This window comes from Heterodontus francisci, chromosome 4, assembly GCF_036365525.1.
Source record: "Heterodontus francisci isolate sHetFra1 chromosome 4, sHetFra1.hap1, whole genome shotgun sequence".
Taxonomy (NCBI): Eukaryota; Metazoa; Chordata; class Chondrichthyes; order Heterodontiformes; family Heterodontidae; genus Heterodontus; species Heterodontus francisci.
Window position 1 is genome coordinate 127,752,131 of NC_090374.1, and position 21,407 is coordinate 127,773,537.

Genomic DNA, 21,407 nt, shown 5'->3' on the forward strand with positions numbered 1-21,407 from the left:
TTAGCAGTTGGCAGGAAAAAAGACAGAAGTGCAAGGAGAGAGTCAACTGTGTAAAAGCCCCGACAACCAATTTTATCTGCAGCGCCTGAAATTCACATACGAATTCTCAACATGCTTGGAACTACATTCTTGTTTGTGCTATTTCTACCTGGGCTTTAACCCAATTATTTTAAATGATAACAGCCAGGTAATAGTAGTGACAACAGGAACATAGTAGAAGTGCATTTAGCAATTATATGCAAACTTCCTCAATGGAAATTTCTCCCTCTTGACCTGTGAACTTGAAAACATCTTCCAGGAATTTCCCTGAGACCTCTCCCAATTGGTCACTGTAACTGCTGCAGATGATTGGCAGAAAATCAGTTGATAGCTGGGATTTGTGCCAATCTTGTGCTAATGTTCTGGTGGTTAATTGGGAGATCGCTGAGGAAATTTCCAGTGATACAGCCAAATAATAGGGACAAATAACCAAAATCAGAGACATGTTTTAGCGTAAGTGGCAGTATGGAGATTGAAAGAGAGTCAACCAGAAAAATGAATCCAACCTGAAGACAGAGAGGGAGGGGTTACAGGGAGGGGAGAAAGGGAGAGAAAGCAAACCAACCAGAAATGGAAAGAGAGTGATCAAACTAGAAATGGAGCAAGAGTGAATAAAAAAGGAGCGAAAGTGATAACAAACCATAAAAGGAGAGAAAGAAAGCCAGAAAACAAGAGAAGAAACCAGAGGCAGAGTGGGGTAAATCTGTAAGATGAGACAGTGACAAATAGAAAAAAAGATGAACGAAATAAGGGAATGAAAAAAGAAGGGGAAGTGAAAGCTAGCAAGAAGGGAATGGAAGAACACAGAAGGTAATGAGCAGATGGTGTTGAACACAAAAGGGAAGAAGAGAAAAGGACAGAAGAAATGGAGGAGAGATGCGCAGAAAGCATGGAGACAACAGAAAGAAAGACAGAAAAGAGAAGGAGCAGAGACTGGCAAACAGAAAAAAAGAGACAGACAGAAGGGAGTGATTTGTAGAGATAGCGAATAAGAGGGAGGTGATTGAGAGAAGGTATAAAGCAAAAAGAGAGAGACAGAGGGAAGGAATAGAGACACCCAGGAGAGGAGGTAAGAGAGACACAAGGGAAAATAACTGAGTAAAAAACTGTACATTTTTTAAAAGTAGACAATGTAGCAAAAGTAACAATAACTAATAAATGATTTTCAGAAGTGTTATTTATATGAGTATATCTCCCTTGGTGTTGCTGACAGGTAGTTCAGGGCCTGGTTTGCGGTTCTTGATAGTTGCCATCATTCTGCTGTTACCTAAAGACAATGACACCCTATTGAAGCAATGGAGATGAATTTTCTCCGGGATTTTCCCAATCATTCACCATAACTTTGCAGAACCCAGGGTCCCTGCAGCTCTTCAAGCTGGAGTTACGGCGGATGATTGGGAAAATCAATGTGGAAATTCACCCCCTATATGTAAGTATTATTTCTACATCCACCAGAGAGAAGAAGGCGGATAAAATCAGACTGCCTAAATTATTTGAAAAAATGGGTTAGTTTTGGTAGAGCATGGCTACCCGAACTGACCCCAACCAGACCCGTGACGTGTGGCTGGTTCAGAGCGGGTCGAGTATCTCTTCCAGGTCCGGCATTCGGGCTCAGGTCGGGTTGGGCCGGATCGGACACAGTGCTGCCTCTTGCTCAGGGAGGGAAAGGGAAATAAGCTGATCAACCAGAAGTCTTCAATGAAACAGTACTGCAGATCTGCAATACTGTAAAGTTCTGATGACTATCCAATGAATTCAGCCACAAACTAAAGTGTTTGTGTGTGAAAGTTGCGGTGGGTGGGGGCGCAGGGGTGGCGTGCCGTTGGTGACAAAATCAACGTCCAATTCCCAACTCCATCTGCACGATTCTGTAGGAATAGCCTGCTGCCGGAACGGAGGATCCAAGGTACAGCACAACCTCTTTGAGAAATTAACTTCATTCCCGTAGTCGGGTCGGGTCGGGCATGAGAAAAAAATCAAAGGACTCAGGCCCGGGTCTGGCTCGAGTTGTATGTGGTCGGGTCAGGCCCGGGTCGGGTTTCAATTGCATACCCGAGCAAGCCTTTAAGTTTTGAGCCATATGCTGGATAGTGAAAAGTAGCTTTGAGAGATTTGATTATTTGAATGTTTGCTATTTACTTGTTCCTCATTTTTGCTTCAGTGAATTTAATATTTGATTAGTAATTTATTAGATAACTTGCTACATCAGTCAGTCGCTAATTTTGTTTTACAAACACGTGGCACTATGAGATGTGCTGGGCAATTTGGGCATCATTAAAGTACAGTCAGCAACCTACAAAGTGCTCAACAAACACTAGCAGACTGAAGCTAGGGTGGGGAATGTGAAATCTTGTAGGTCCACGGCTAAGCCCAGCTGAAAGTGGGCAGAAGGGTGGGGAGGAGAGCCAATGCAGTGACTGGCAACGTATCACAGTATTTTCCAAAGCTACAGCTGATATCATTCAGGAATATTTCATGATGGCTGGCAATGTGTTCATTTCATTTCACGATTATAAACCAATTTGGGTACGAGGAAGTGAAGCAGGATTCTCATTTTGATGAAAAGCAGCATTGGGCTTCGCTGCTTTGATGCTTAACCACTTGGTGGCACCATCAGAGTATTTAAGCACATTCTGGGCTCTTTTGCATCCTGACTCCCGAAAGAGAAAAATTGAATTTGTTCTTAAAGACTCGAGTTAGAAATTACTGTTGATGATACTAGTAGAGGAACATTTAATGCATTTGTACGCCATCACTCTTTAATAGAGACATTTTATTCCATTTATTGTAAATGGTTTAATGTTTCCATTAAAACAACAGAGGATTGTTAATGAACATTGGCGTGTTAACAATCATCAATAACTTTTAGAATTTTTTCTGTATTTCAGAATTTTTTTGAATGACAAAACAGGCTGGGATTCCAACATGGCTGCAGTTAGCATTTCTAACAAAAGAGCACCTCAGATTATAAATATGAATACATGGGAAAACAAAATTACAGGAACAGCAACTCTTCAGAACATGCTGATTTTTTTCAGTGAACAAATTTAAATAGAGTGACAATGTGAAGATTTTGAATTTATTTTCAATCTGTTCCTATAATATAATCACATTATTATTACTGAATCTGTAAGAGATACGTGCAGACATGAGTCGTTCTGAGTGACACTTATGTTCATCAATGGTCTCAACCAATTCGCTTCTGATGGCAAAACCGACACCGTGCTCAGGCTTCCCAGACCAGTAGAAGGTGGAGTTATTTTCACAAAGTGAGCCAGTTCCTCTGAACCATGTTTCACTCAGTGCTGCAACATTGACATTCATACAGAACTGCTCATAGTTAATGTGTGCCATCTTACAATCACGAATATTGTCCATTAGGGATTGGACATTCCAACAAGCGAAATTATACTTTTTGTCAGAAAATGTAGGGGGTGAAGCAAGGCTTTTTAGCCCTCCTTTTATTGGCCATCCCCTGCAGGGGCAAGCAGGCCATCTCTAAATAGAGCTGTTTGGTCGCCTAGGTCAGCTGCTCGGACTCTGCAGTCGCTTCTTCTACACGTGAACAGCCATCACACATGAGCTAACAGGACTTCTTCAGTTTACAAATCACAAGTAGATGAAGCTAGCAAGATGTTTACCTGCACAGGTGAGATAAGAGCAATAATGTTAGTGCAGAAGCCAAGCTGCAGAAAGTATATTCCTACATTACAACTACACTTTAAAAGCACTTCATTGACTGTAAAGCGTTTTGGGACATTTTGAAAGATGTTATATAAGTGCACCCATTGTAACACACTCCCTGCTGTTTAGTGTAGGGAAAGAAATGAGGAACAATTCCTGTTTTCCCCACTTTAGTACCTTCGTGTAGATCCACCATATTGATTTCAAAGATGGAAAGGAACTATTTGGCTGAAGCAGACACTGCCCTATCAGTGGGAAGTGCTTACTGTGGCAGTAGGCAAGTTACTGATTAGAAGCTATGGTTCACATCATTGCAGCCAGTGATCCAACTCATGCTGAAAATTACAGACACCAAATCAGTATCTACTATTGAAGAAGATATTGAATTCATACAGAACCATCTGCACAGTATTAAGTCATCGAATTAGTTGGCACTATTTCTCACAGAATGTCCATCTGCTGATGGCTTTGGAGGCTTGAATTATATTGTTCACAGACAGGAGTTTGATATAAGTGGTTTGCAGGAGATGGAAGAGAGGAAATAGTTTACATTGAAGCCACTTACCTCAAGACAAATGCTTTCCTTTAAGATCAGTGCACTACAGGCATCAGGGAGATTACTGGGATTTTCTGAGAGCTCAGATCCTAATGCCAAAGATTTCTACGAATTTTTAATAAGAGTGTGGCCTTTCAGTTTAAAGAAAAGTTATGTGATTTGGTCTTTTAGAAATCACTGGAATTCTTTAGGTTAAACTTCTGTGAAAAAATTGAGGTACAGTTTTTTTCATTAAATCAGTAGAATTTATACTGGAAAATTTGATTTGTAAGCTACATCTTCATGCAAGTGGTCATGTTTTTTAAATAGAGACGTCTAAAAGGCTACAATGCATAAAGGGTAATTTTCCACCTGTAAGCTCCCAGTGGTTGGCCTCACCCCACAAGAGCACACAATCAGATATTCTAATGCACACTACCCGCAATTCTCTGATCATTGTTTAAATAGAAAGTCATGGGCAGTGCGTATCTGAATTTCCAATACAGGCCGCTAATTTTGGCTCCATACCTCTGCTATGGAAGCCTCAAAGGCCCACAATAGTGCCAGCTTGGCTTCCCTGGCTGGGAAAGGCGCTAGTGAGGGTGTGCCAGAAGTGTCAGAAGAGGTGTTATCGTGACATCAGACAGCCATTCCGGTTGATCTGATGCTTGTTTAACAAACTTGTTCTCAGCTCCCAGTTCTGAAGACCCACCATGTCATTGGGCAGAGGTATAGGAACTGCAAGGGCTAACATTCTAACAATGTGCAGTTGGTGTGCAACCATGCACAATATATCATGTCGGTGAGTGTTCACTATCCTGGCAGCAGCCACAATGCACTCATTCTGAGGCAGTCAGCCATTCCTGCTATCTTTGGACCTCCACAAAGAACCAGAGGGGCACTGCTTGGATTAAAATCTGCCCCTGTGTATGTGGTTGATGATTCCCCCTCTCACCATCCAACCACACGATGACACTGGGCATATAATGAGAGCCATGAAGCCACAAAAAACATTATGGAATTATGCTTCCGATGCCTTGACTGCTCAGGGGGGAGTACTTCAGTACATGCCAGAGTGGGTGTCCAAGTTAATTTCTGGCTGCTACACTTTTCATAAGATCACCATCATGAGGATGTAGCCATTGCCTCCAGGAATCCGGAATCCATCTCAGGAGGAGGAGGATGATTAGGAAGAGGAGGAGAAGAAAGAGTAGGAGGCAGGGAGGATGCATCCTGGACCACTTCGCTCCTGATGGTCTGTACGAGGTTGCCTTCCCAGACTCCACTTTCCCTTTACCACCCTGGGCTCACTATTCCTACTGTCACACCCATCTGAGACGCCCCATCACAGCGTCCCTCTGGCCACCATCCAACAATAAAGGTCGCCCACAAAAACCTTCTCACTAACATCTTTATCCAGCAGCTTATCTAATTGTACAACCAGAAATGAACTATTCACCCTTGTGCTTTCCCTTAGTGCCTGACTTGTGGGAGCCTGTCATAGTGCTCCTGTGCAGTGATACCCCAGTGGCTGCACATGATTGGTGGAAGGCTGCTTATTTTCACTGGGGGAGACTGTAGATGGCCTTGCAGGATGGCCTCAAGCAGCTCTGGGCCCCGAGGGCCCATCTTCAGACTGCACCACCTTGGCGTGGGCAGTAGTGGACTGGGCTGGCTGGCAACAGTAAGGCCACTGGCAGAGTGGCAGTGGTGAAAACAAAAATGCTGTCATCCTGAGAGAGGACAGTAGGTTTGTGCTCTACTGCAACACCCCAGGAACGGAGCCTCAGCAATCCTAGTAATCTGTTGGAGGGCAGATTGCTAGACTGCCACATGAGCCTGAAAGTCCCTTTGAGCACAACCTACAGCCATGATGGCAGTGGTCTGAGCCTGCATGGCAGTAAGCATGGAACTCATGACCTCAATCTGAGCTTCCAATGCAACACTGAGACATTGGGTGGCTTTCACCTCTGCTGTAGTGGAAGCTGAGACAGCGTCCAGCAGACGCTTCATCAAGGCTGGGTCCGCAAGTGCTGTCATGGAGCTAGCCATTACTTCCACAGTGGAAATGATGTGTTCCAAGCTCTGCGTGATGCCCTATGCCACTTTGGAGAAGGACTTCTCCATGCTTCTTAACAGTGACAACAGCCTGTCTGGTAGGCTTGCCAATGTACCCGGCATCTTAGTGTGCATGTCCCTCAGCATTCTACTGTGTGCCACCCCATCGAGGTCCTCACCTGAGTCCTCTGCAGAAGAACCCTGCTAAGCTAGTACAAGCACTACCCTTTCCCTCTGGCTTGGCAGCAGCCCACTCATGCCCAATAACTCACCATGTGCAGATCCCGTATCTATATTAACCTCTTATGTATGCAGAGTGCCACTATCTGAGCTGCTGGCTGCGAGCATCAGATCAAGTGACAGTGCTTCTTCATCACTGGTGTGGGGTTGCTCTCTTTCTTCCTCTTGGGTGTGCTGTGGCTGGCCAAGTGGCAGTTCTTGGGCATCTGAAAGCATAAAATCAAAAGGGGAGGGTTGGGGTGAGGGATGGGGGTTTGGGGAGGTCCACATCATGTGAGATAGTAGAATGAGGGTGAAGAGGGAGTTGAGAAGGGCCACAAGGCAGTAACATACTCTTATCGTGAATGGTCTCGGCAATGCTGGATGATACAGGTTCCGTCACAGGAAGCTCCATGATACGAAACACCATCTCTCCATTGGGCTCCTTGGATGAAGGTATGCCAGCCCGTCGCTGGTCTCAGCTGCTCACTTGTATTATGGGCCATTTGTCCTGTAAGAGAGAGGGAGGAATGGCAGTGATTATGTTGCAATGTATTTGGGTGATGTGCCTGCCATAGCTGAATAGCTGAAGATACGTGGAGGAAGTGAGAGGTGGGTGTGAGATAGTCATTAGTGGAAGGTGTGTGAGGGTGTGGTGGAGTATCTGAATGTAAGGCAGGAGTCCTGAGTTGTAGGGAGTGCTGATGGGTGAGTGATGGGGCTGTGGTTGGTGGGGTGGTGAATAGGAAATGCCATGTGGAGATGCATTCACTGACCTTGATCACGTATGTGAGGATATTAAACTTCTACTGGCATGGCTGCTCGGTCCTTGGGGCCAGACTCCGGGCATTGACCTCCTTGGCCATCTGCTCCCATTCCCTTCAGAGGGTTTGCATTGAGGGCCGCCTGCACCACCCCCACACAAAAACACAGCCTCTCTCCTCCTGTCCATCCCCATTACTAAGGCCTCCATCAGTGAACCGTGGAGCCATCTCTCTGCCCTAGGGTTCCATTTCCCTTGTGCAGAATTGCAGCTCTGTCAGTCAACAGCAGCATCCTGTGATTCAGTGCAGCTTCCCTTTAAGAGGAACAGTCTGCCTTTAAGAGAAAGAGGCTAGCTGCAGCACATAGAAACATAGAAAATAGGAGCAGGAGTAGGCCATTCGGCTCTTTGAGCCTGCTCCGTCATTCATTATGATCATGGCTGATCATTCAACTCAGCAATAGTGACTTGTTCCCGCTTCCCCCCCACACATTCTAGCCTCACATGCTATTAGACGGTCTGTCGCGCTGGGCTGCACTAAGAAATCATGGAAATGAGGAGGCAGCACAAAGTTTGTATGCTGCCTGCCTGAATGGGAATGAGTGTGAAGGAGCCACAGATCTCGACCCTCATATTCAAAAACGGGCGCAGACGAAATTTTACTCCCAAGACTTACTGGGCAAAGCTCCCCACCAGAAGAACAAAGTCAGAAAATTATCATGTTTTCACTGAAAAGGCAGCAACAAAATAGATTACAGCTTATTTTGGATAAGCTATTTATATTATTTATGCTACTGATGGCACTGTGTATAGTTACTTGTGTCTTAGAGACTGAAAAGCAAATGTAACATATTAATATATTCTAATGAAAGGTCCCACCTGAAACAGATGCTAGCTGATACACTGTGCTTTTGCAGCATTTACTGTTTCTATATACATTAGTTATCCTAAACTACAGTATATTTGTCAGTATGTACTCAGTGGGTAGCACTCTCATCTCTAGGTCTGGTGCTTGTGGGTTCAAGCCCCACTCCAGGACTCGAGCACATAATCTAGGATGGTGTACTTCACTGTTGTACTGAAGAAGTGCTGATTTTTGGATGAGATGTTAATCTGAGATTCAGTTTCCCCTCTCAGGAGGATGTAAAAGAACATGGTGTTATTCCTATAGCAACATCATTAAACAGATTCTCATGTCATTAGTCTCATTGCTGTTTGTGGGACCTTGCTGTGTGTAAATTGGATGCTGCTTTTCCCAACATTATAACCATGACTACACTTTGAAAATGCTTCATTGGCTGTGAAGTGTTTTGGGATGTTGTGAAAAGTGCAATGCAAATGCAGATGCTTTCTCTTTCTATTGCTGGCAATTTGCTTTATTTTAACTTCAACTTACTTGGGCAAACTTTCACTTACAGCTTTAAAATAGCTACAGTTCTTTCAATTTAGTTAAATTTGCAGTTTTTGACATGGCAGTGTAATGGTTGCTTTCTGTGAACATGGTGGATGTGATTCGCAGATCTGATTGGTCTCTGCTGTGTGACCAATAATACCACATGATATGTGTGGATGAGTTAGAAAGCAATGTGGACCTCTATACTCATACAATCGTATAGCAACACAGACAGAAAAATCATCTGGATATCCTGTTAATTTGACTCGTCAAATAACTCTGAACATTGTACACTAATGTCCATTATGGACAGCTTTATGTGTGAATGAAGAAATGTTTTACTGTCTGATTGAGCCTGTATTCTAAAAAAAATCTTCCTTTTTGTAGATTGAACATATTTTGGTTGTGCTGTCATAAGACACATTTTGTACCCTAATAGCAGCAACTTAACAATGGGTTACTGTAGATGTATTTTAGAAGATTAGACGAGCAGTAAATTGAAGGAGATATATAAAACTCCACTTCATTAGTTATAGGCCTTGTGACTCACAGCAGCAGCCCACATAATTACCGTAGTGCATTTCCATGGTCCCACATTGTTAGTCATTGGACAAAAAGCTCATTTATCAAAAACAGATCTACTTTATTGATGTTGAGAGATTCCTTCAAATTACGTTAAATTAAAAACATTCAGCCAAGCATTGCAGTATCAATGTGTTGAGACGGATGTGGAATATAAACGGAGGATCAGTCATTTAAAAAAAATGCAACTTTTCCCTTGAATAAAAATGTTTGTCATTTTCCTGTTTGCCTGTTTGGCATGATGGGATCAAGCTGAGGAACAGAATGTAATTCCAGTTTGCACTCAATTCCAGCATCAACTATTTCCAGGTGGGTATATTACAGGTCAGTTACAGCGCTGATCACTAACAATTTGTCTTTCCAATTGCCACACCACAAACTATTCTTAACTTCTGAGTTATTGTTGAAGTGCTGCCACTTTATGGGCAGTCGTTTGTACTGTGAAATGTGGGCTAAGAAAGTGATGACCTTGTCCAAACCACATCTACTTTAAAGTCTTACAACGTAATATAGCACAAATGACTAACTACAGTGGAGCAAAATAAAACTTCCATTAGAAAAAAGCAAATGGTAACAATTCCTATAGCAAGTCATTGTGAAATTTGAGAGTTTTAAAACATTTCTGTATTTTCTAAGAGTTTGTGCTATCCGTGAAGGATTTTGAGTGTGTGCTGATTGTGGAAAGCCAATAAGAGTATTTATGTAATTTCCATCAACATTAGGGATTCCAAAAAATATAGCACAAGATGCACACACCACTCAGGAAAGAGGTTTAATTGAAAAATTGTGACTGGGAAGCTCCACATAAATATCCTGAAAATAATCCTAAACCATGCTAATGATTGTGACCCACAACATTGAGAAGTAATTATGTTCCAAGAACAGCAAAGACAAGCCAATCTTTAAAATTGAGACAAATCCACAAGGATAAAAGAAACTCTTGCACAATATAAATAACAGTGGAAGAGGGAGGAAATGGCAGACAAGCTCATTTAGATAATATTCTGAGACAAAATAAAAAACTAAAACACATAAAGATAATAGAGGTCAGAAAAAATAGAGTGAGAGGAAGAAAATATAAAAAATTAGAGTCTGAGAAGACTTTTTTGGCAAAAAGACAAAACTAATGCAAACACATTTTTCCATATACCACATTGATTGTTTTTTGATCAGACTCTTATTTTCTGGCCCTTGGTTTTCTAATCAATTTTGAACATTCTGTACCTTCCTTCACTCACTGAATGTAATACTTTAATTTAGCTTTGAATTTAAAAACCAATAAATGTCACCACGTGGATTAATGGACCCTCTCTGTCCCCATCTTTCTTTACACACATTTGCACATAAACACAGACAGACAGGCAGGAAGGCGAGAAGACAGACAATTAGACAAACAAGCAGCATGACCACAGGAGACAGTTGAGTGACTGGGTCACTTGATGGCAGAGCTGACAAAACTTGTGCAGTGCAATTCATGGACATAGCTTTGGTGGTATGAAATAAACAAGAGTTTGAATGAACAAATTTCACTGTTAAATGGTTGTGCCAACCTGCCACAGACATAGAACAATCCTTTAACCCTAATGACAACTACATTACAAATAAAACTGTGAGACCTACAGAATAAGACAGCTGAATATTCTGCAAAGTGTGCCGGGGGCTGTAAACTAACAATTGTTCCAAAACAATAAGTGCTCACCTTGCCGACACCAGAGTGAAGAGTGCATTTTGTCAGCCCTGTGACTGCTGTAGTATAAGGATGTAAAGGGTTAATAGCGTAAACAGTGAGAGAGAACGCTCTCACTGTATGAGCGATGATGTAACAGTCACATGAAATAGGCTTGAGAAGAAGGTATAGCAACACAAAGGATGCTAGCTTAGGTGGATTGCAGAGTGTATATAGTAACTGTAAGTAATAAAGACTTGTTACTTTATCTTTATCGGAGTCCATGGGCTGGATTTTACATTGGGCGGATGGGAGCTGGCCACCGACGTAAAAGTCGGTGGCGAACCTGCGTCCTCCCGGCCCAGGGATCCATCCCGCATTTTACGGGTCCCCGGTATTAATTGTTCCAAGGCGCAACATCCACCCACTTGAGGAAGGAAGTCTCGCCTCATTGAGCTGCCGGCCAATCATTGGACTGGCAGCTCTTAGTCCCAGCAATGCCATTGGAAGCAGTGGCCACTGCTGGGACTGCAGCCCAGCCGAGGACATGGAGCTGGGACTGAAGGTAAGTTGGGGTTTGCCTTGCCATGGGAATCGGTCATGACCAGGTGAGGCAAGGGTGGTCGTTTGGGGGTAAGGGGGGGATGTCTCGGGTCCTGGGGGTAGTTGGGGAAGCGGGGGTGGCCCTCAATCGGGCACCCTGTGCCCAATTGTCAGGGCCCACCCGGTGCTCTGGGAGGCCGCCAAGTATCACTGGGCAGCCTTTAAAGTCTACCGGACGTCTGCTTGCCACGGGTAAAATACCCGTGGAGGCCCTTAAGTGGCCTTGATTGGCCTGGGGCGGGCGGCTCGTTTCTCCCCCCCCCGCGGCCCACGTAAAGTGGGGCAGAGGCAGGAGCGGGCCAGGAAGGCCTCCCGGAGCCTCCCGCTCAGTTTTACGCCACCCACCCTGCCACTAACCGGCTTGCTAGGGTGGCATAAAATTCCGGCCTAAGACTTTCCTTGAACACCCTATAACGCAACTAATACAAATACAACTAAACCCAACATGGTGTCAGCAATAAAACAATGGCAAAATAGCAGTGACAGCGAGCAGGACAATTTGAAGATCTCCTTACCTTTGGAAGAAACACCAGGTAAACAACACAGAAGTTTAAATATAAATAATGGCCTGGTACAGTAAGAAAACTATTTACCTACAGAAGAGGCTGTGAAGTACTCCGCAGCTGTTGTGAGTCAGAGCACAGAAATACAGGCTGCAGCACTGAAGCGTGGTGGCCTGCAAGTAGAATCCAATGATAGGGTACGTTATGATACCGGATACGATGGATAAATTTAAAAGCCTTTTGAAAAGTTTGAAGCGATTTTATAAAGGCACTTGTGCTCTAAAGATGTGAAAAATAGCAGGGAAAAACCCAATCCTTCACTTGGGCTGAACATGAGGGCGAAGAGGGGAAAACCCCCGGAAAGCACAGGAACTCCTGAAAAGCGCGGGAAACCCCCGAAAACAGCAGGGATACCTCCATTAAGGCAAACAAGCCTGAGAAAAATAAACAAAGAAAGCGAATTTATTAAAGAAAGAGGAAAACCCTAAAAAAAAGCCTATTAAAACAGCAGGGAACTCTTGAAAACAGATGGGACCCCACCACCCCCCCCCACCCCCCCCACAATTATAGCAACCAAGTCAGAAAAAAAAGATAAGCAGAATTTCCTGAAGAAAGGCAAGCACCCTAAAAAGTTTAATAAAGAAAGCAATATTGATCCAATACTGGGAATGCCTGAGAGTTTCCAGAATCAAGAGGGACTCAATCATATTCAAAACTGGCTTTTATGAAGAAAAAAGTTCCAAAGAATGCTTCGCAACTCCATACAAAATTTGAAGTGGAACAATTGAACACCCAAGTGTATTCAGTACAAGCGATTGCAGATGACATAATTGTCCAACAAGGGATCAATGAGGTTATCGATAAACTCGAAGATGTACTTCAAGCCTTTGATAAATATTTTAATCCCTGTACCAATAAAATCTTGGAAAGAGCCAAATTTAATAGTCAGGTGCAGATGATTGGCAGATCTGTAAACTCCTAAATTAATGACCTGTATAGACTGGCAGAAGGTTGCGAATAGGACGAATTAAAGGCAGAACTAATCAGAGACAGGATAATTGTTGGCATAGCGGATGAATCCTTGTCACAACTGTTGCAATCCAAGGAAGACCTTACACTGGAAAGGGCCATTCAAATGTTAAGACAGGCTGAAGTTTGTAAACAGAATAGGAACATTCTACGAGCTGAAGTCAAGCCATGGATAAGAAGAAGTCCAATGCCCCTCCAACTGCTTAAGCAAATGCAAGGGAAACACCTTGAGGAACAGAAAAAACATACAGGTGAGAAGGAACATGACATAGGAAAACTTTGTCAATGTTGTGGAGCCAAGAAGCCCCACAGTGCCCAGCAAGTAAAGCTAAGTGTTTCGATTGTGGAAAAACTGGACACTATGGGAAGATATGCCATAGCAAATTTCTTCACTTAAAGGTACAAAGCAGAAGACCTTCACGCAAAGAGCAGTGAATTAAGTACAGCAATACCCACAAGAGAAAGAACCAGGAGAGTTCTTGGGAGAAATCAGTAATCCAGACCAAGATTTCTGGACAGTAGATATCTACATAAATGGACAACTCACTAATGTCAAGTTTGACACAGGGGCTAGCGCATGGCATTGTCTGACCAAGATCCTTGGGTGAAGAGACATTACCTGCAACCAACAGATATACGGTTGCATGGTCCAGGCGGGACACAACTGTGAGTAAAAGGCAAACTCCAAGCAATTTTTCAGCATAAAGGAAGACAACTGGTGGAGACCTTTATATCTCCTACACAATCAAGAATTTTCTTTACTGAGCAGAAATGCATGATTACAACTACAGTTGATTAAAAAGGTAGCTGAAGTCGAGCAAACAAAAGTTCCTTTCAATTGGCAGCCGATGTGTTATTGAGGGCAAATGTAGATCATCCATCACAGGAAGACATGAGTTTTGTATGTGACATACAGTCATACTTGCAACAGGAGAAGGTTGGCCAGCAAGCACAAAGAAATTGCGAGAAATACGACAAGCACAGAAGAATGATGAAAGAGTGTATTCACATTAGACAATATCGTACACATGAGTGGCCACAAGAAAGTCCAGGAGGAATAATAATGAAGACATTCGATGAGTATAGGAAATACTTTATCATAATTGATGAGTTATTAGTTTACAACGACAGAATTGCTATTCCAACTTCAATGAGATCCGATATCTTAGATCGATTACACCAAGGACATTTGGGTATAACCAAGTGCAGAACGAGGGCACAATCTTTGGTCTGGTGGCCTGTGATATCTAAGGATATCGAGATCATGATCAACAACTGTCAGACGTGCGGGATACAGAGGCCAGAAGAACACAAACCACTGTTGACTCCCCAGTTTCCAACTAGACCTTGGCAAAGGCTAGGCATGAATTTATTCATGTTTGGTGGGAAGTCATATATCATCATTATCCACTTCTTTTTCAGGTGGATAGAAGTCCAACGATTTCATTCTATAACCACCAAGGTAGTTATCAGAGCCCTTACGGACATCTTTTCGACACATGGGATTCCTGATGAAATATTATCAGGTAACAGACCACAGTTCATGAACAAAGGTTTTACTCAATTTGCCATGAAGAAGGAATTTCAGCATCTTATGAGCTCACCGAGGTATCCACAGTCCAATGGCGAGGCAGAACAAAGTGTGAGAACCATAAAATCTTCAGAGAAAAATGAAGATCTTCCTATCTCACTCCTAGTTTATCATTCAATGCCACTGCTGTGCAGATTATCGCCAGCAGAATTACTAATGGGAAAGAAGTTAAGAACACAACTTCCAGTATTGCCTCAACAATTAAAGCCTGGATTGAAGACTCAAGAAAAACTCCTACAGAGGGAAACAAACCAACAACTACAACAGGAGATTTTGAATGAGAAACTTACAAATTAAACAATGGTCAAAAAGTTTGGATTCGTGACCTGGAACGAGAATGTATAGTAATCCATAAACAAGAGGACTATCAGCGATCGTACGTTATACGAATGAATGAATGAAAGGAACATATGAAGGAATCAGAGGAATATCATTCCTATTCCACAAAAGGAACAGCCAGTAATCCATCTGCAAGATCCAGATGAAAAAGAATAAACCCAAACTGAATGGACTACTACAACCCGTAGAAATGAAAAACCAAGTCAGCATCCAGACTTTCTACAAAGATAACTGATCGTCCTAGACAGATTACAACCAGATTGGGGATAACTGTCAAACCTCCAATGAGACTGAGACATGGGGGGAGACAGTAGTATAAGATGCAAAGGGTTAATACCGAAGACAATGAGAGAGACCTCTCCCACTGTACGAGTGATGATGTAGCAGTCACATGAGATCGGCTTGAGGAGAAGAAGGTATAGCAGCATGAAGGGTGCTAGCTTAGGTGGCTTGTGGAGAGTGTATATAGTTACTGTAAATAATAGAGTTGTTAGTTAACCTTTACCAGAGTCTAAGACTTTCTCTAAAATGCCCTATAATGCTTCTAATACAAATACAACTAAACCCAACGACTGTATTTCAAAAAGTCATGAAGTTCTTTGTCCGTCTTTCATCTGAGCTGTTAAACCAAAATCACTTCGCCCTCTTAGGTGGGTGTAAAAGATCCTATGGCACTATTCAAAGAAGCAAAGGAGAGTTCTCCCCAGTATCCTGGACAATGACATACCCAATATCACTAAAGAAATAAACTATTTAATTGGCTATAAAGTCAAGGACATCCTGGGGGAAATTTTATGCTCTTCCTGTGGCAGTTTGGAGGTGAAGTGAACATGAAATTGGGTGAGATAGAGGGAGGATGTCCCTGCCTCCACCAAAATTAAGTCTGGGGCAGAAGGGCCTATGAACGGGCATCTCGCACTGCTGCCAGTTCAGGCCCTTAACTGGGCAATTAATGCCCAATTAAGGGCCTCATCCAACTGCCGCAATTAGCCATGTGGCAGGCAGCCCTGTCGCCACATGAGAAGTATGGCATGAAAAACTGTGCGGGCTGATTCCTGGCTCTGGGGAGTGAGGGGGAGGGTCCCTCGTTAATAGGCACAGTGCCTGAACGAGGGACCCACCATCAGGAAGTGGGGGGGGGACCTGCTGAGAGCCACTCCCCTGCCCTTGTTAATGACCCCCTCACATCCCCCCAGCCCTAGCAACCTCCACCGTGTGAGACCCTTCCCGTTTTGACCTACCTGTGGCCTCGGGTAGTGCTCCACTGGTAGAAGCTACTGCAGCAACGCTGGTCAGTGAAAGAGATGTTGTCCTCTCTTTGGCTGGCAGCTCTCCGAGGGCGGGACTTCCATTGCCAGGGTCCTTGATCCTGTGGAAGATCTGCCGCTGTCCACTGAAGTGCCTAATTGGCACTAGATTCGGCTGGCTTCTCACAGAAGAGGCACGCAGGGTTCTCAGTGTCACTTTTTCCAGACGTCGGGACCCCTGTCGCCAGGATAAAATCCCGATATTAGTTGCCCACTTAAGGGCCTCAATTGACAGTGTGGTGGGAAGGCCATCCCTGAGCCTTCCTGCCACAGACTTAATTTGGATGGAGGTGGGAAGCTGGCGGCGTCCACACCTGCCACCACCCCGCCCAATTTAATACTCTCCCCGCCTTCTAACTCGCCACGGGGTAGAGCATATAATTCAGCCCTATACGTTTGGCAAAGGTTTATCAGATTGGGGTTTCCTCTGATGTCCCACCAAAGTTGCAGCTGTAGATTGGGATCAGGTCTGGGGAATATATTTTTTTTATTCATTCATGGGATGTGGGCGTCGCTGGGCAGGGCAGCATTTATTGCCCATCCCTAATTGCCCTTGAGAAGGTGGTGGTGGGCTGCCTTATTGAACCACTGCAATCCATGTGGGGTAGGTACACCCACAGTGCTGTTAGGAAGGGAGTTTCAGGATTTTGACCCAGCAACAGTGAAGGAACGGCGATATAGTTCCAAGTCAGGATGGTGTGTGACTTGATTTAGATTTAGAGATACAGCACTGAAACAGGCCCTTTGGCCCACCGAGTCTGTGCCGACCATTAACCACCCATTTATACGAATCCTACACTAATCCCATATTCCTACACTAATCCCATATTCCTACCACATCCTCACCTGTCCCTACCACCTACCTATACTAGGGGCAACTTATAATGGCCAATTTACCTATCAACCTGCAAGTCTTTTGGCTTGTGGGAGGAAACCGGAGCACCCGGAGGAAACCCACGCAGACAAAGGGAGAACTTGCAAACTCCACACAGGCAGTACCCAGAATTGAACCCGGGTCGCTGGAGCTGTGAGGCTGCGGTGCTAACCACTGCGCCACTGTGCTGCCCCACTTGGAGGGGAACCTGCAGGTGGTGGTGTTCCCATGCATTTGCTGCCCTTGTCCTTCTAGTTGGTAGAGGTCGCGGGTTTGGAAGGTGCTGTCTAAGGATCCTTGGTGCATTGCTGTAGTGCATCTTGTAGATGGTACACACTGCTGCCACTGTGCGTCTGTGGTGGAGGGAGTGAATGTTTTTAGATGGGGTGCCAATCAAGCGGGCTGCTTTGTCCTGGATGGTGTCGAGCTTCTTGAGTGTTGTTGGAGCTGCATCCATCCTGGCAAGTGGACAGTATTTCATCACATTCCTGACTTGTGCCTTGTAGATGGTGGACAGGCTTTGGGGAGTCAGGAGGTGAGTTACTCGCATCAGGATTCCTAGCCCCTGACCTGCTCTTGTAGCCATGGTATTTATATGGCTAATCCAGTTCAGTTTCTGGTCAATAGTAGCCCCTAGGATGTTGATGGTGGGGGATTCAATGATCGTAATGTCATTGAATGTCAAGGGGAGATGGTTAGATTCTCTCTTGTTGGAGATGGTCATTGCCTGGCACTTGTGTGGCGCGAATGTTACTTGCCACTTATCAGCCCAAGCTGTGGCATGGGTTAGATCTAAAGAGAGAAAAGGGAAAAATCAGGGAAAGCCAACAAAAGTTATGAATATTTCCTTGCCACATTAGAAAGAATAATATTTAGGATGCCTGCATTTCACAATAAAGGTTGGGCATCTGTTATATCATTTTCCTCCACACTCTTTCAAATAAATCTCCTTCTTGACTAAACCAGAAGTACTAATCATCTGGTGATTCACCTTGTAATCGATGTTAGTACACCTTTATGTATTTTTTTGCATTTACAGCATTAAAGAATATTTACTTGTCAGTCCAATTACTAATTGGCTGTCTGTAGATCGCTATGAATAACATAGTACCTGTTACAAATTTGAAGCAGTTCTTTGAGATTTCTTCACTAATGGTCAATGAGAAAGAAGTAATCTTTTTTGTTGGAAAAATATTACATTGCTTCTTATGGCACTTACAAATAGTGATCCTACCTCAAAAATTTAGAAAGTAGGATCCACATAGCTCAGATGGTCAAGACCATAAATAACTAAGATGTACAGACCAGGAAAATCCCAAATTCTCTTCTGGTCTGTGCTGAGTTATCTTAGCTCAGTGAGGATGACAGCAGGGGAGAAAAAAGTGGCTTTAGCATCCATGGTTTAGGGACGGTATATTGGCTGTGACTCACTTTTAATTGCTTTTGCTTAATCAAGCTGCTTCTTTTGCACTCTGACATAATCATAGTCAAAGAAAAAGCATTTTTTCCCTAATGAAATGTTTACATTTTATTATAAAAAGTAACACATTTCGGGCAAGGAATCTCAGCAGGAATACAATTTCAGGGATCGACTGTCATTTATAAATGGCTCAAGACAAAATCTCAGTTTCTGATGTCACCACCACTTGATTGAATTATTTCCTTCTAAGTCCCCTTGATTGCTATTATTTTATATTTATTTGATATAATTATTGAGGTATTGTCCTCTTGCAAGGCTAATGGAGTTGTGATAAATTCTAACTGCAAAGCTCTTGCATATTAATCATCACAAAAAAGAAAAGAAAAATGAGTTAGGAATAGAAATGACAAAGGGCTATCTTGACTTTGCACGATAGTTTAAAATGGGTGATAGTGAGTCGGCATCCTGTTTAACATCACTCCCAATTTTATTTCCAAATCTATCCAGTGTTTTGGATGGCATTGGATAAGGGAGGAATATTGTCCAGAACGTTGAAGAAACCTCTACTCTACCTGAATCAGTACCATGTAGGTATAGGTGATTTGAGGTTACAAATGCTGCCTTCAGTTTTCAGTTCTAATTATCATACTTAGGCACTAGGCTAATTGTAAGATGGAGATCTCAGAAATTTCTAAAGTAGCCAGGTGCGTAACTATCCTTTGCCTGAAAGACGACTTGAAAGATTTATTTCATAAAGCAAATTACCAGTACATTTAGGTCTGTGCTGTGGTCAGAGTGTGGTTATTTGGATTTGTGGTTTGTTCTGTCTATTTATTCTGGGTGTTTTCTTAATAAAATGTTCAGTTTGTGGCTAAGCAAGCTGCTGATCACAAACAGAAGAAGCATGGGTTGGAGGTTTTGGTTCCTCTTCCTGTGTGGTTCACATTTGTAACTGTTCAATATTAACATTTTTGGACACTGAGTACATGGGAACCCAGAATACAATAACACAACCTGTTACAATTAAAAAAACATCTAAATACAATATTGTTAATCATGCTGCTTGTTTATATAACAGTAGCTTGCTTTTATATAGCAACCTTAACATAGAAAACATTCCAAGACACTTTACAGAAGAGCAATGGTCATGGAACAGTAGTAGGAAAGTTAGCAGAAATGATTGGTTGAAAAGATAGCCTTTTGTGTAGGGTTTTAAAGGCCGGGACAATAATAAAGCAATGAGGGTTTGCCAGGGAGCTCCCGAGAGTCATGTCCAACCAGCTGAAGGATCGGCCATAAATGATGGAGTAGAGAGAAGGGGTTTGTAAATGTGGCGAGAATTTTGTATTTGATATTTTGGGAAACAGGGGTCGGGTAAGACAGGAGTGATGAGAGAATGGTGTTGATACAAGATAAGATATAGGGCAGCGTTATTCTGTACAAGATGAAGTTTGTATGGAATGAAGCTTGGGTTGCCAGAGGAGGATGTTGAAGAGGTTAAGTTGTTCAGAAAATCATAAATAATGGTTTTACCAGTGATAGCTAAAGATAGAGGTGGAGGTGGATGATGTTATGGAGGTTTGAAACTATGATCAGGGTTGAACAGGACACCAAATTCACACACGACCTGGTTCAATTTGAACACAAAGCTAAGAAGCAGAATAGAGTCTTGGGCAAACATAAGGGGGTAGGAGACAAATTAAATGATTATGGTCTTTCTTCCAGTGTTCAGTTGATGGAGGTCTGACTTATCCATGACTTGACAACAGGTAAGTAGTCTGACAAAACAGAGGTAATCAAGAAAATGAGGTTAGTGATGGAGAGATTGAGCTGACTATCATCAATATAGGTATAGAAACAATTAAATGCCTATTTATAATGTCACCAGTAGATATATGTAAACAAGGAAAAGGAGGGCTTTGAAGATAGTACCTTGTGGTACTCCAAAGGTAACAATATGGGTGTCAGAGTGAAGCCATTATTGGAGTAGTATTGGCAACATTGTGTTAACTATAAGTGGAACCACATGAGGATAGTTCTTTGGAAGTGGATCATGGAGGAGTGACAATGGATCGACTGTATTGAATGCTACAGATAGTTAAGGAGAGCAAGGAGGGATAAAGTAGTTGCAATCACAAAGAAGGTCATTGGTCATTTTGGGGCAGAATTCAAATTGAAGGGATTAAAACAGAGAATTGTGAGAGGTGAATACAAATTTGGGAAGTGATGATGAATTCAAAGACTTAGAAAAGCAAGATTAAAATGGAGTGGTACTGACAGTAGATCAAGGGATACAGAGTGGACTTTTTGAAAAGACTTCCATCTCCCAATGCATTCAATTCAAAATATTTATAAGTCCTCTATGAAGTCCTCTGATTTCCCCATCACCCCCCACCCCTCCCCCGTCCACCATCTCTGCAACCTACTCCAGTTACATATCCCCGCCAAAATGGTCTATTCCAATGGCAGGTCACAGACTCAAAGCTGATGTCATTACAGCTACAATAGTGCCAAACAGTTCTTTGATGCCTTCTGGTCATTCGGGCTTCTCCTCAAAGCAACTGTAAAGCAGCTGAAAATAGTTGGGCCTAGCACACTGCACTGAAAAACTCCTGCAGCGATGTCCTGGAGCTGAGATGATTGACCTCCAACAACCACAACCATCTTCCTTCATACTAGGTATGATTCCAGCTGATGGGGAGTTTTCCCTGATCCCCACTAACTTTAGTTATATTAGGGCTTCTTGTTGGCACACTCGGTCAAATACTATCTTGATGTTAAGGGCTGTCACTCTCCTCTCAC

At 43.1% G+C, this 21,407-nt stretch overlaps 1 long non-coding RNA gene across 3 annotated transcripts in view; it reads right to left on the minus strand.

The window, feature by feature from the left end:
- Window positions 1–2,954: 2,954 nt before the first annotated feature.
- The window catches only part of LOC137368715 (uncharacterized), a 53,577-nt gene continuing 35,124 nt past the window's right edge, over window positions 2,955–21,407 (minus strand). The window contains exons 3-4 of one of the 3 annotated variants that reach the window (XR_010974817.1): window positions 6,890–7,046; window positions 6,599–6,762 (exon numbers count right to left, since the gene is read on the minus strand). This is a non-coding gene — a long non-coding RNA (uncharacterized lncRNA). Of the gene's footprint in view, window positions 3,681–6,598; window positions 7,047–21,407 lie in introns of those variants that run through there. The other 2 variants (XR_010974818.1, XR_010974816.1) reach the window with 2 other exon arrangements.